Source organism: Chiloscyllium punctatum, chromosome 42 (genome assembly GCF_047496795.1).
Source record: "Chiloscyllium punctatum isolate Juve2018m chromosome 42, sChiPun1.3, whole genome shotgun sequence".
Classification (NCBI taxonomy): domain Eukaryota; kingdom Metazoa; phylum Chordata; class Chondrichthyes; order Orectolobiformes; family Hemiscylliidae; genus Chiloscyllium; species Chiloscyllium punctatum.
The window spans coordinates 23,219,400-23,232,073 of record NC_092780.1 but is presented as its reverse complement, the minus strand read 5'-3'; the positions used below and the strand labels follow the sequence as shown (position 1 = coordinate 23,232,073).

Below are 12,674 nucleotides of genomic sequence, written 5' to 3'. Positions count from 1 at the left end.
CAAAGTTTCAGTGGGGAAGCATTTAAGTAACAGTGACACTAATTCCAAGGCAGTTTATACTCATCTAAGGAGCAAGAGGTAGCAAAGGAAAGGATAGATCCACTCAATGAAAGAGGAGGAACCTTATGCATGGAGCCAGAGAAACTGGTTGAGATCCTTAACAAAGGTCCTTTGCATCGGTATTCACAAAGGAGAAGTACATGATGGATGGTGAGTGGGTTATGTTGATATTCTCGGGCATGTTAACAAAACAGGAGGAGGTGTTGGGTGATTTTAAAAGCACTCGTGTAGAAAGGACCCAATGGGATCTGTCCCAGAATGATGAAGGAAGCGAGGGTGGAAATTGCTGGAACTTTGTATTAAATCGCTGCATCTTCTTTATTCACAAGGAAGGCCCCAGAGAACAGGAGAATAGTAAACATTGTTTTGTTGTTTAAGTGGGGCAACAGGGATTATCTGGAAATGAAAGGCAATGAGCCTTATATCCGTGGTAGGGAAATTATTGGAAAAGTTTCTTAGGAATGGATTATCTCACATTCGGAAAATTTATGCACTCATTAGCAATTAGCACAAAGGCGTTGTGCGGGAAGATCTTGTCTCAAGTCTTTTGAGGAAGCACAAAGATAATGGATGATGGCTAGGTGGTTGATGTTGTCCATGTGGAGTTTTGCAAGACATTTGACAAGATCCCGCATCGCAAGCTGATACAAAAAGTGAAGTTACATGGGATTCATGGTCAGCTAGTGAGATAGATACAGAACTGACTTAGTCATCGAGACAGAGTGTAGCAGCAGAAGGGTGTTTTTCAGATTGGAGATCTGTAACCAGTGGTATTCCACAGGGATCAGTACTTGGACCCCTATTCTTTGTTATTGACATAAAATAATTGGGAGGAAAATGTAGTGACGTTTAATTCAAGTTTGTTGCAGATGAAATAAATTAGATTACATTTATTATATGGCATATAACTAAATCTTTTGAAACAGGATTGAGTCACCTTTGAAGAAGATAATCACAGCACAACCCAATTCCCCACTAAGCTATCCTATCCATGGAGTTGAAGTAATGCCACTGCAATCCATTGTCATTCCAGGTGAGAATAACAACTGAAATTCCAGGAAAGCAATGAACATTATTCATTTTTACTTTCCCATTTTGGATAAAACACAATCTCTTCTTTCAGGTTTGGGTGTGTTTGCATTTAGTAGAGAGAACTATACACTAGGTACATCTCTGTTTCTTCCAAGTTTTTGTTGATCTTAAACTATGCCTGGCAATAATTCCACTGGGGAGCAGGAGAGTCAACGTTTGGAGCATAAGCTCGTCATCAGGAATATGAGGTGGGACTGCTGCCCAAGGGGGCTGAGAGATAAATGGGGTGGGGGAATGCGTGGTTGGGGCTGGGGAGAAGTTAGTTGGCGTGCAATTAGTAGGTGTAATTGGGAGGTGATAGTGATAGGTTGGAGTGGAGGATTGAACGGATAAGTGGGAGGAAAGATGGACAGGTGGGACAGTTCAAGAGGTCAGTGCCGAGTTGGAGGTTTGGATCTGGGATAAGGTGGGAGGAGCAGGGATGATGAAACTGATGAAATCGACATTGATCCTGTGTAGTTGGAGGGTCCCAATGTGGGAGATAAGGTGTTCTTCCTTCAGAAGCCAGTTGGTTAGGAATTGGCAGTAGAGGAGGCCCAGGACTTGCATGCCTTTGAGAGAGTCAGAGGTGGAGCTGAAGCGTTGGGCCACCGGGCAATGGGTTTGTTTAGTGCATGTATCCCAGAGATGTTCTCTGAAATGCTCCACAAGTTGATGTTTAGTGCATTGTGTCCCAAGTTGCGGAACGTTTAAGAGAACATCTCTGGGGGACACACACTAAACAATCCCACCACACTGCAGGGAAGCAGGGATGTCATGTTGGAGCTGTACAAGACTTTGGTCAGTTCACAACTGGAGTACTATGTGCAGTTCTTGTCACCACACTACAGGAAGGATGTGTTTGCACTGGAGAGGGTGCAGAGGAGATTTATCAGGATTGAGCAGTTTAGCTATTAAGAGAGGCTAATAGTTATTTTCTTTTGAGTGTAGAAGGCTGAGGGGGAATTGATAGAGGTGTACAAGATTTTAGGGGGCATAGACAGAAAGTAGCTGTTCCCCATCACTGAAGGATTAATAACAAGGGGACATAAATTTGTGGTGAAAGACTGGATCCATTGTTATCCTCATGTCCTCTGGTACAGCCTTTATGGCCAGAGAGGAATTAAAATTTGGGTCCGAGCCACTGTAACTTGCTGCATTGTCTCCCACAGCAATTCATCCAGAATTTGGGGATATGTTCAGTTTTAAGCCTGACAAATCCTCCATTCCCTCCTCACTCCCGATATTGTCCAAGATTCTCACAGTCCCGGGTGTTGAATCCTGTAACTACATCTTGCTTCTCTAAAGTGTGAAGGATTCATTAAACACCCTTTCAATGTCCTCCAGCTCCACACACAGATCATCTATTTGCTCCATCATGAGCTACACTCCTTCCCAGGTTATCTTATTCCTTTGTTACGGAACATCTCCCTTTATTCTTAATCTTACCCCCAGTGTTTCTTCAGGCCCCCTTTCCTCTCCTAACTATTTTCTTCAGTTCTTCCTGAAACTTTCCATACTCTACTAATGCTTCCATTGATTTGCTCCCTTTGTACCTGCGAAAAGCCTCTCTTTTCCTTCTTATCCAGTGCTGAAAATTCCTTGATATCCAGGGTTCTCCTGGCTTGCTGCTCCTATAATTCACCCTCAAGGAAACATAGTGGGGCTTGTACTCTTGCCAATTCCAATGTGAAGCCTCACTCCTCCCCTTCCATTGCATGCCGACCAAGAACTAACTGTTCTCACCTATTCCCATTTGGGTCAGTGCCCACCTATTTGAATAAAATCTGCCTTCGCACAATCAAACACCGAATTTTGCAGAACATCTTTTTCCTTTTCTGTGGCACATGTGAAACACATTGTTTTGTAGTCACAATCACTAAAATGCTCTCCCACTACCACCTCAAACACCTGTTTAGCTTCACTCCCCAGAATTAGGACCAGCACAGCACTGTCCCTTGTTAGACCTTTCAACTGTGCGAATCTGGGATGCACACAGCTACCCCAGAGCGGCAAGACCAGCAGCAAATGGAAACTGTTAACCTCGTAAACTGTTAAAATGGAGTTAAAAATTGCCAGCATCAATGTGCGTAGCATCAAATCGGCTACGCGATGTGGTTCTACGACGGCCTTCCTGGACAACGTTAAAGCCGACATCCTGTTTCTGCAGGAGTATGGGATACCGCACCTCAGTAGCTACAGGAGATGGTCGAGCTTGTGGGCCTATGGGCCGTCAGTTTGGTCGGGGAGCAACGATAGCCGCGCTTCCAGCCTGGGTATCCTGTTGCGAGGAGGCAACTTCACCATCTCCGAAGTTAAGGAGGTGGTGGGCGGGCGCCTCCTCGGCACGGATGTCATGGACAGGAAAGCTCCCCTGAGACTGATTAATGTGAACGGTTGGCCGTCCTGCAGCAGCTTCCACTGTTGCTGGCTACGTCCAGGCCGGTCATTCTGGCCGGAGACTTCAACTGTATCATTGATGCAGATGGACGATCTGGCGGGGGGGACAGTAAACTGGACATCACGTCCAGAGTCCTGATGGACACGGTAAAAGATGCCAAGCTGCACGACGTCTTCAGCACCCCTGCAGACAAAGCGCAGCGTAGATACACCTGGTCACAGGCAGATGGGTCTATCCGCTCAAGGATCGATTACCTGCTTGTGTCCCAAACGCTCTCAGTCAGATCCACCAATGTCAAGCTGGTGTTCTTCTCTGAACACTGCCTCCTGCTGGCCAACTGTCACCTACAGGATGAGCAGTGGGCGGGTAAGGGAACGTGGAAGCTGAACACAAAGCTGTTGACCCCGGGAAACATTGAGGAGCTCAAGAGTGACTACGCAGGTTGGAGAACCGTGAAGCTCCTCTTTGAGTTACCAGCGGACTGGTGGGAAACGGTAAAAGGGAACATCAAGAGGTTCTTCATCCTCAAAGGTGTTCAGGGGGCGAGAGAGAGGCGGGGAAAACCGGGGAAGTATGCAGAACCTGCTCCTGCTGCAAACGATGGGGGTGGATGTAACGGAGGACCTCAAGGAGGTGAAGGGCCAGCAAGCCTCGCTCTTTGCCTTGGAGGCCTCCAAGATAACCTTCCGGTACAGGGTCCGTTCGGTGGAGCAGGATGAGACGTGCTCACGTTTCATCTTCCAGAAGGTGCACAAAGAGAGCTCCGTGCTCAGCAGCCTGAAGGAAGAAGATGGCTCGATAACGTCATCTCAGGCTGACGTCATGAGGATCAGCAAATCCTTCTATGCCAGTCTGTATGACGCGAAGCCGACCGACAGTGTGGCCTCCCAGTCATTCCTGTCCTATATCACGGAGGTCTTAGATGACAGAACACGCGAGAAGCTGGACTAGCTGCTATCTCTGGACGAGCTGACCAAGGCCCTCGAGTCCTTCGAAAAGAATAAAACTCCCGGAAGCGACGGCTTACCGGTCGAGCTCTATTCCGCTCTGAGGGACTTGATTGGCCAGGACCTGCTGGAGGTGTATGTCAGTATGCTTTGGGCAGGTACCATGAGTGAATCCATGAGGAAAGGCATCATCACCCTCATCTACAAGCGGAAGGGGGAGAGGGAGAAACTCAAAAATTGGAGACCAATCTCACTGTTGAATGCGGATTACAAAATTCTGTCAAAGGTAATCGCCAACTGGGTCAGGTCTGCTCTGGGGTCGGTGATTCACCCCGACCAAACCTGTGCTGTACCGGGCAGGAAGATTGCTGAGAGTCTCGCACTCCTCAGGGATACGATCGCCTATGTGCAGGACAGACGGTTGGACACCTGCCTGATCAGCCTGGACCAGGAGAAAGCCTTTGACAGGATATGACACAGGTATATGAGAGATGTTCTCTCCAAAATGGGCTTTGGGGAGGGAATCTGCAATTGGATCAGACTGCTCTTCACCAACATTGTCAGTGCAGTCTCAATCAATGGGTGGGAATCAGATAGCTTCCCAGTCAGATCTGGAGTCAGGCAGGGCTGCCCTCTCTCTCCTGCCTTGTTTGTGTGCTGCATAGAGCCATTTGCTGAGTCCATCAGGAAGGATGCGAGCCTGAGAGGGGTGACTATTCCTGGCAGCGGGGGCCTGCAGGTTAAGACCTCCCTGTACATGGATAACATCACCGTTTTCTGCTCGGATCCGCTGTCCGTGCGCAGACTCATGTGCATATGTGACCAGTTCGAATGGGCCTCGGGGGCCAAGGTAAACCGAGGCAAGAGCGAGGCCATGCTCTTCGGGAACTGGGCCGACCAATCCTCGATCCCCTTCACCATCAGGACCAACCACCTGAAGGTGCTGGGTATTTGGTTCGGGGGTAAAAACAATAACTGCAGATGCTGAAAACCAAATACTGGATTAGTGGTGCTGGAAGAGCACAGCAGTTCAGGCAGCATCCAAGGAGCAGCGAAATCGATGTTTCGGGCAAAAGCCCTTCATCAGGAATGATGAATCCTGATGAATCCTGATGAAGGGCTTTTGCCCGAAACGTTGATTTCGCTGCTCCTTGGATGCTGCCTGAACTGCTGTGCTCTTCCAGCACCACTAATCCAGTATTTGGTTCGGGGGGGCTGGGGCGTGCGCCAAGTCTTGGGAGGAGCATATCAGCAAAGTGAGGCAGAAACTGGGCAGATGGAAGTTATGGTCACTCTCCATTGCGGGAAAAAACCTGGTCATCAGGTGTGAGGCACTGTCATTGCTATTATACGTGGCACAGGTCTGGCCTAGTCCCAGAACCTGCGCCGCTGCAGTCACCTAGGCCATCTTCCAGTTTATATGGAGGTCAAAGATGGACCGGGTCCGAAGGGACTCGCCGTCCAAAATCTGGGCAACGGGGGAAAAAATACACCCAATGCCACCCTCACCCTGATGGCCACCTTTGTGTGTGGTTGCATCAAGCTGTGCGTGGATCCCCGGTACGCAAACACCAAGTGTCACTACGTACTGAGGTTCTACCTGTCCCTGGTGTTGTGAAGGATGGGCCTGGCCTCGCTGCCGTGGAACGCTCCAAGTAGTTGGACCGTTCCGTATCACCTGTCCTTCGTGGAGAAGTTTACGAAGAAAAACACCTTTGACCACAAGTCCATCAGGAAGTGGTCAGCACATAGTATTTTCGAGACCCTTCGGGAAAAGGAGAGGGCAGATCCTATCGAGCGGTTCCCTGAGCAGACTGTCAAAGCCATTTGGCAGAATGCCTAATCGCCAGAACTTTCCAACAAGCACCAAACAATGGCTTGGCTGGTGGTGAGAAGGGCTCTGCCTGTGAGATCCTTTATGCACTCCCAGACTCTCAGCCGCACCACAAGCTGCCCTCGAAGCAGCTGCAGGGGGGCGGAGACTGTCACACACCTCCTTCTGGAATGTGCCTTCGCAGAAGAAGTCTGGAGAGGAATGCAGTGGGGTTTATTGAGGTTCGTCCCAAGCAGCGCCGTGATGCGGGACTCCGTGCCCTACGGCCTGTTTCCTGGGACGCAGACCGAGATGAATATCAACTGTTCCTGGAGGATCATCAACTCGGTGAAGGACGCTCTCTGGGCGGTCTGAAACCTGTTGATCTTCCAGCTGAAGGAGTTGACCCCAACTGAGTGTTGCAGACTGGCACATTCCAAGGTCCAGGACTACGTGTTGAGGGACGCGCTGAAGCTTGGGGCAACTGCCGCCAAGGCGCGGTGGGGAAAGACCACCATGTAACATCTGCCTGCCTAAGAAGAACAGGGGGCCCACGCAGTCATTTGGGCTCTGCTGACGCCTCAGCTAAAAATGTAATCGTACAGATCTGTAAATAGGAATGATTACTCTGTTTTGGTATGCAAAGAAATGGAATGTTTACATATGTATGGCATGTCCAGTTGTATAGATCATCAAAGTATTTTATGAATAAAGTATATTTTTGAAATTAATAAAAACCTTTCAACTGTGCGAATCTCAAGGCTGTGCTCCCTAAATTCCATCAGCATGGGGACTTTGCAATGAGAGGGGAGAACATGCTGGAACTGGTTTACACAAACATCCCCAACGTATCCAGAGCAGAGCCACAGTCACACCTTCGCTCCTCAGGCGAGAGCTCTGTTATGCTAATCCCAGCATTCAAACCACTCGTCAGACGTGTCAAACCGGTTCTGAAGCAGGTGAAAACCTGGCTGGGTGGAGTTATTTCTGCTCTTCAGGATTGTTTTGCTTAAACTGATTGGCACGTATTTCGTGAGATGGTAATGTAAATCTCACAGACCCAATACTAAATACTTGTGGGATTGACTGACTTGAATTTAGCAGAAGGGAATATTTAAGGAAATGTTGTGATCTAAGTTTCTTTTGAATGAGAATTAAAAGCTATATATCACTTCATCGAGACTTAGCCATCAATGCACTCCTGGTCAGACTCCCACCTTCTACTCTTCGAAAATTGACCTCATGTAAAACTCTGCTCCACAAACTCTAACTTGTTCACCAAGCTTCATGCTTATCTTTGTAATCTCTTACTCTCCAGTATTCATTGAACATACAGTAGTACAACACAGAAACAGGTTTTGTAGCCAGATGTCTTTGTCAACATAATGCTATTCTGAATTAACACTATCCAACCGTACTTGGTCCAAATCCCTCGATTCCCTGCCTGTTTTTCAGTCTGTCTAAATGGCCTAGTTTAAGATCGATGCAACTCTCTAATTCTGGCTTCCTACATAACTCCAATGTTAATCCATATACAATGAGGCTGGAGATCTGAAGTCAAAATGGAAAGTGCTGGAGAAATGCAATGGCTCTGGCAGCACCTGTGGAGACAGAAATAGTTACCATTTCAAATCCAATGATTTCTTTCAAATTCCCAACATTAATCACATTTATGGGTGCCTTCAACCAGGGGTGAGACCACTTTTAAACTATTGTGTATGGTTCTGGTTGCCCTGCAGCCAGAAGGATTATGTTAAGCTGGAGAGCATAGAGGAAAATTTACACAGATGTTGCTGGGACTGGATGGTTTGAGTGACAAGGAGAAGCTGGATAGCCTTGGATCTTTTTTTCCCTGGAACTTTGGAAGCTAAGGGGTGACCTAACAGAGGTTTACAAAACCAAGAGGGGCATGAATAGGGTTCTTGGACAAGATTTTTTTTCTAGGGGTAGGGGAGTCCAAAACCATAGGCAGTTGGGTGGGGAAATATTTCAAAGGAATCTGAGGGGCAGATTTATCACACAGAGCGTGGTGTGTAAATGAAATGAGCTGCCAGAGGAAATGGTAGAAGCAGGTACAATTACAACATTTAAATGACATTTGGACAGGAACATGAATAGGAAAGGTTTGGAGGGATATGGATCAAATGTAGGCCAATGGGAATACTTCAGGTTAGGATACCTGGTCAGTGGGGACACGTTGGACCAAAGGCTCTGGTTCCATGTTGTCAGACTGTAAATTTGATTTGGAAGAACAATTCAATGATTTGATATTATATGATACCATTCCTGATTTCTAAGCTATGCCGCCCATGTACTGTAACTTCATCATTAACCGTTCCAAAGTGGACTGCAAGTATTGCACAAAAATCAGCTCCAGTTTATTTCAGATTATTTTCAAGGACCACCCAAACTGTGGCTCAAGCTCGTCAAAGAATCAATCCATTTGGTCTATCATGGGTTTTCTCAGCACTTTGACCTAATTACAATCTCCTGCCTTTCCTTATAACCTTGCCCATTTTCCACTGCCTTTCAGGCCACAAATACAGAATTATATCTCAAAACAAAACACAAAACCCACACTCAGTAGTATTCAGCACAGAATTCATCCTGGACCAATCCACTCATATAGAATCTTATAGGAATTTGTACAAATAATTCTGCAGATATAGCATTTACTGCAATACCTGAACATCAAGGTCAGTGTAATCAGTGAATACTGATGTATGCCAATCTTCAGTCTGCACAGTCAATGAAATATCCACAAAACACAGGACTGCACCAATCAGGAAGGTAAAAGTGTACTTTTCAAACTGGAAGACTGCAAGTCAGTTAAGTCGTTTAAGTCACTATCCCAAGTCCATTGCTATTCCCACACACTATACCAATGATTGAGAGGATTTAGTGTGGTTGCTAAACACGTCACTTCCATTGATGTTGCTTTGGGGGAGACATGAAGCAGAGACTTGATATTTCCCTGCAGATGAGTACTCAACCTTGAATGTAAAATTGAAGCTAAAATCATCCTGTTCCTTAATCTTGTGAAAGGAATTCAAAAGGAGGGTCAACAGAAACAAAATGACTAAAAAAAACATTGATTTGACAACCCAGAAAAGACCAAGAGGTTAAATGGTTATGATGTTATCCACCTGTACTGTCATGAAATAACTAACATTTCAATAGGATATTTGTAATATGGGTTCAAGTTTAAGATATATCATTTTGAATAGACTGCTTTTTGTGTTCCTTAAGTATCTTGTGCTAAGTTTGTTACAATCAGTTCATATTTTATACATCTGCAATTCAGAAAATCTACTGTTTTGAACCTTATTTACATTTTCTCTGCACAAAGTGTCTTTTCAGTTTGAAGAACAGAATTTGCTGAATTTCCGATTATTATCAGGCAGCCCCCAATGCCACGGTTGTTTGATCCTGGACCAGGTAAACTTGGTTTCAATTTGGGTAAAAAAAAAATTAGAGATTTGATCAATATTTTCAAATACAATTTGTTTCTCCAACTAACTTGGATTATCTTTCCTTATTCCAGATAATGACATCAATTCCTTGGTAACCATTAAAACAAAGACATTTTTAAAATATCATAAGCTTCGAATCTTGATAGACAGCATTCGGAGATTTTACCCAAACATGACGATAATCATTGCAGACAACTGTGAAGTTCCTGAAAAAATTGAATGACCCCACATCAAACAATACTTCATGCCATTCGCAAAAGTACAGTAAAGATTTCTGTATTCAATTTATACAGACTTGAAACAGAAGTTTGATTTGAAAACAGAATTTAATGATTTGTTATTATATGATGTCATTACTGAGTTCTCGCTTTTTCTGCCCATGTACTGTAACGTCAACATTAACAAAAAGTTGCAGAATAACCAGCTCAGGTTTATGTGGGGTTATTTTCAAGGAGTACCCAAATTAAAGCTCAAGCCCCATCAGAGAATCAACACATTTGGCCTATCATTTCTGTATCGGCTTTCTAAGCATTTTACCTTAATTCCAATCTCCTGCCTTTCCCCATAGCTCTGAACATTTTCCTTTTCAAGTTCTAAACTAGTGCTCTCTTGAATGTCTCAGTTGACACCAAACTTCCAGGCAATGCACAATAGATTCTAACTAATCACTGGGTTAAAATCTTCTTCTCATCTCATAATTTTCTAAAGTATTTTGAGATACTAACTGAATATTTTGAATATTTTGCATCAGTATTTATTGTGGAAAAGGATATGGAAGATATAGACTGGAGGGAAATAGATGGTGACATCTTGCAAAATGTCCAGATTACAGAGGAGGAAGTGCTGGATGTCTTGAAATGGTTAAAGGTGGATAAATCCCCAGGACCTGATCAGGTGTACCTGAGAACTCTGTGGGAAGCTAGAGAAGTGATTGCTGGGCCTCTTGCTGACATATTTGTATCATCGATAGTCACAGGTGAGGTGCTGGAAGACTGAAGGTTGGCTGGGTCCTCTACTTTTTGTCATTTACATAAAATATTTGGATGCGAGCATAAGAGGTACAGTTAGTAAGTTTGCAGGTGACACCAAAATTGGAGGTGTAGTGGACAGTGAAGAGGATCACCTCAGATTACAACAGGATCTGGACCAGATGGGCCAATGGGCTGAGAAGTGGCAGATGGAGTTTAATTCAGATAAATGCGAGGTGCTGCATTTTGGGAAAGCAAATCTTAGCAGGACTTATACACTTAATGGTAAGGTCCTAGGGAGTGTTGCTGAACAAAGAGACCTTGGAGTGCAGGTTCATAGATCCTTGAAAGTAGAGTCGCAGGTAGATAGGATAGTGAAGAAGGTGTTTGGTATGCTTTCCTTTCTTGGTCAGAGTATTGAGTACAGGAGTTGGGAGGTCATGTTGCGGCTGTACAGGACACTGGTTAGGCCACTGTTGGAATATTGCGTGCAATTCTGGTCTCCTTCCTGTCAGAAAGATGTTGTGAAACCTGAAAGGGTTCAGAAAAGATTTACAAGGATGTTGCCAGGGTTGGAGGATCTGAGCTACAGGGAGAGGCTGAACAGGCTGGGGCTGTTTTCCCTGAAGCATCGGAGGCTGAGGGGTTACCTTATAGAGGTTTACAAAATTATGAGGGGCATTCATAGGGTAAATAGACAAAGTCTTTTCCCTGGGGTCGGGGAGTCCAGAACTAGATGGCATAGGTTTAGGATGAGAGGGGAAAGATATAAAAGAGACCTAAGGGGCAATGTTTTCACACAGAGGGTGATACGTGTATGGAATTACCTGCCAGAGGATGTGGTGGAGGCTGGTACAATTGCAACATTTAAGAGGCATTTGGATGGGTATATGAATAGGAAGGGTTTGGAGGGATATGGGCCGGGTGCTGGCAGGTGGGACTAGATTGGGTTGGGATATCTGGTTGGCATGGACAGGTTGGACCGAAGGGTCTGTTTCCATGCTGTACATCTCTATGACTCTATGACTCCATTTGCATTGGTTGGGAGCTCTAGAATTAGGGAGTACAATGAGAGCTTTGAGGAGCAGGGAAACAGGCTTGAACAGATTGAGACTGAGGAAGTTGATGTGCTGGAAAATTTGACAAACATTAAGTTTGATAAGTCCCCAGGGCCCATCCAAAGTTATTGTAGGTTGCTCCAGGAAGTGAGAAAGCAGGTTGCTAAGCTGCTGGCGGAGGTCTTTGCTTCCTCAGTCTCCATGGGAGTCGTACCGGAGGATTGGAGGGAGGCGAATGTTGTTCCTCTTTTCAAGAAAGGGAAAAGGGAAATCATTGTCAATTATAGACCAGTCAGTCTTATGTCTGTGGTCAGCAAGATTTTGGAAAGAATTCTGAGGGATAGGATTTATGACTATTTGGAAAAGCATAGCATGACTAAAGGCAGTCAGCATAGCTCTGTGAGGGGCAGGTCATGCTTCATAAATCTTATTGAGCTCTTTGAGGAGGTGACAAGACAGATTGATTCAGGTTGAGCAGTGGATATGGTGCACATGGACTTCAGCAAGGCATTTGATAAGGTTCCCCACAGTAGGCTCATTCATAAAGGCAGGAGGTATGGGATTTTAGGGGTATTTGGCTGTCTGGATTCAGAGTTTGTTGGCTGACAGAAGGCAGAGACTGGTTGTAGATGGCGAGTATTCTGCCTGGAGGTCAGTGGTGAGTGGTGTCCTGCCATCCCTGTTCTTGGGCCTCTGCACTTTGTAGTTTTTATAAATGACTTGGATGAGGAGGTTGAGAGGTTGATAGTATCGAGGGCTATTGCAGACTGCAGCACGACATTGACAGCATTCAGAGCTGGGCTGAGGAATGGCAGATGGTGTTCAACCTAGATAAATGAAAAGAGATGCATTTTGGAACATCAAACTTAAATGCTGAATATAG

The 12,674-nt window shown here is 45.4% G+C and overlaps 1 pseudogene; it reads left to right on the top strand.

Annotated features, from left to right (window-relative positions):
* Positions 1–3,243: 3,243 nt before the first annotated feature.
* LOC140465529 (beta-1,4 N-acetylgalactosaminyltransferase 2-like) overlaps positions 3,244–12,674 on the top strand; it is a 63,416-nt pseudogene continuing 53,985 nt past the window's right edge.